Genomic DNA, 3,310 nt, shown 5'->3' with positions numbered 1-3,310 from the left:
TTGATAACAGTTCTATTATGCTTCCTTACATTTCTACCGATCAACAAATTGTTGATATCCTCACTAAGCCTCTCCCTTATGCTCGACATCAATTTATTATACACAAATTGAAGCTATTTGATTCACCTACATCAACTTGAAGGAGGATGTCAAGCATATCTGTCAAATATCTTGTAGATATATATGTTGAGTATGACTCCTATTTTAGTCAAATTTCAGAAATAATCTTCCAGCTAAACTTTATTTATTTGTTTCAATTAAACTTTGATTAGTTTACATTATTTTATTATTATTTGACCTAAGAATTTATCCTATAAATAGGCTCTTTTACAACTTTAGAAAACACACCCATTAAAGATTAGAACTCATAACACTTTTGGAGAAATTTTTGTGTTTATATTTTGAGGGTTCTTTTTTTTCAGGTTTCGAGGTTTAGTTTTTATCTCCATCTTTGTACTCTTCGTTCTTTTGTCATTATAGTAAAATTATCTTTGCCAGTGGTTTTTTATCCTCTTTGGAGGGGTTTTTTCATGTTAAATTTGTGTGTTCAATTTCTTAATTTCTTTAACTATTTTACTTGTTCGTTGCTTAATCGGGTCGATCTCCAACAAGTGGTATCAAAGCTAGTTTAATTTTTGTAGACCAGTCTGTTCAGAGATGGAAACAACAAGGTTTGACATTGAGAAGTTCGATGGTGTCACAAATTTCAATCTGTGGCAAGTTCAGATGATGGCAATTTCAATTTAGATCGGCCTAAAAAAGGTCGTTACCGGGAAAAAACTCAAGAATCTAAATTAGTCAGAATGGGAAGAGCTTGATGAAAATGTTTTGTCTGCAATCCAGTAGTGCCTTGTGAATAGGGTATTACAGGAGGTATTGATGGAGAAGACATCATCCGCATTGTGAAAAATGTTAGAAACTCTTTATACAACTAAGTTTTTGGCTAACAGTTTAGTGTTAAAACAACATCTATTTATGTTTCGCATGACCGAATGTGAGTTTCATAGAGATCACATCAGTCAATTCATTACCCTTTTAAATGATTTAAATAACGTTGAGGCTAAGATTGATGATGAAGATCAGGCTTTGCTATTATTGTGTTCTTTACCCCTTTCATACAAGTCTTTTAAGGAGAACCTGATTTATGGCAGAGACAAACTCTCGTTCGAGGATGTGAAGGGTCATTTGTTGAGTAAAGACAAACTCGACAATAAGTTTGCTTCGAATAGCAAGGCAAATAGGTAAGCTTCTGTTTTGGTAGCATCAAAGAAGCGAAACAAAAGGTGTCACTATTGTAAGAAGTTAGGTCACGTCAAAATAGATTGTTATAAAGTGCAAAATAAAAGGGCTCCTGAGAGTAACGAGGAACATTTAGCTGGTGCTAATGTGACCGACAAAAGCGGTGATGATTTCTTGTTAGTATCAATGAGCGAAAGCTCCGAGCATACGTCCGAGTGGATTCTAGATTTGGGATGTTCTTTACAAATGTGTCCCAATAGAGAATGGTTCTCCACATATAGTTTGGTTGAAGGTGGAGTTGTACGCATGGGAAACAATTCATCCAGTAAGGTAATTGGTATTGGTATTGTTAAAATTAGGATGCATAATGGAATGATTAGGACACTCTCAAATGTCAGGTATGTACTTGATTTAAGAAAAAAATATCATCTCATTGAGTATTTTAGACTCGAAAGGTTGCAGAATCAACATTGAGTTGAGCGGCATTAAGGTGTCTCGTGGGGCTCTCGTTTTGTTAAAACGTAAAAGAACCGATAGTCTTTATATTTTGGAAGGTTCTACGGTGACCGGTGAAATCAGACGTCCCTAGTCCATTACGGAGTCGAAGTCAGCTCGTTTGGAGTGGAGGCAACTTGGTCATAAGAGGGAAAAATGTATGATCGTTTTGTTGAAGAGAGATTCTCTTTTGGATGCAGGTTTTGAAAAGTTAGGGCATTGTGTTCGTGAAAATCAAACCCGGGTTAGTTTTGATTTGGCAGTGTAGAAGTCAAAGGCTAGAAGTCTTCCAGTTTCTAAGCACAAATTCAACTTAGTTAATTCATTGCATAGTTCAAGATAGGCCCGTGGCAGGTTTTGGCAAAGATGGCGTTGTGGAAATATAAGTCAATGTGGAGATTTGTTGAGTATGACTCCTATTTTAGTCAAATTTGTGAAATAATCTTACAATTAAACTCTTTTTATTTGTTTCAATCAAATTCTAATTAGTCTAGATTATTTAATCATTATTTGACCTATGAATTTAGCTTATAAATAGACACTTTTACAACTTTGGAAAACACACTCATTAGAGATTAGAACTCATAACACTTTTGGAGAATTTTTTGTGTTTATGTTTTGAGGGTTCTTTGTTTTTCAGGTTTCAGATTTTAGTTTTTATCTTCATATTTTATTCTTCGTTGTTTAGCCATTATAGTAAAATTATCTTTACCCGTGGTTTTTTATCCTCTTTTGAGGGATTTTTCCATGTTAAATTTGTATGTTCAATTTCTCAATTTCTTTCGCTATTTGTACTTGTTCGTTGCTTAATCGAGTTGATCCCCAACAATATACTTTTCTAAGAATAAGTTGTTATACCAGTGCTATATAATTACAAGTTTAACTCAATGAAAGATAGAATTCTCTTGTTTTGTTAGATTTTACCTAGTGAACCAATCTTTTTAGCCTTTTTTTTTTCACCTTCTTCATAAAAGGTGTTTAATTTGTATTTTGAAGGATAATTTAAGATTTTTTTTGTATAATTGTGGTTTTACTCCCTATACTATGCTAAAATGTGATATTTTATCTTTTAACTTTTGGTACTTCACAAATTGAAGGGAAGGAGACTACATCAATAAGGTTTAAACCCCGATGTGCCGAACAAAGGGTAAACCACTGCTTCCTCAATCCTTATGCTGTTGGCTTATTTTCTCTTTAATAGGTTAATTAGTAGGTCCTTGTTAATTACTGTTGTTAAAATAAATAAATAATGATCTAAGTTTCTTTTTGTAGTAAAGATAGAGATACTAATAATATTATAAAAGTAGAGGGATCAAATAATGTCGAATTAAAGTAAATGGACTACATCTAAAATTTAAAAATAGTAGGACTAAAACTACAATTAGACCACATCTTTTTCTAGTAGTCAAGCTTAAGTTTTTACGAGTATATATTCGGTGGGTTTGGTTTTTATATATCAATAATTTAATCTATTAAAATTGAATGGACTACCTCTATTGCCATAATCGAAATAACCAAAAATCGAAGCTTATTTTTGTAAAAATAAAAAAATAAAAGGAGAAGAGTTTACGATTCT

The sequence above is a fragment of the Gossypium hirsutum genome, chromosome D12 (assembly GCF_007990345.1).
Source record: "Gossypium hirsutum isolate 1008001.06 chromosome D12, Gossypium_hirsutum_v2.1, whole genome shotgun sequence".
Classification (NCBI taxonomy): domain Eukaryota; kingdom Viridiplantae; phylum Streptophyta; class Magnoliopsida; order Malvales; family Malvaceae; genus Gossypium; species Gossypium hirsutum.
The sequence above is the reverse complement of the archived record's forward strand: the minus strand, read 5'-3'. Positions refer to the sequence as shown.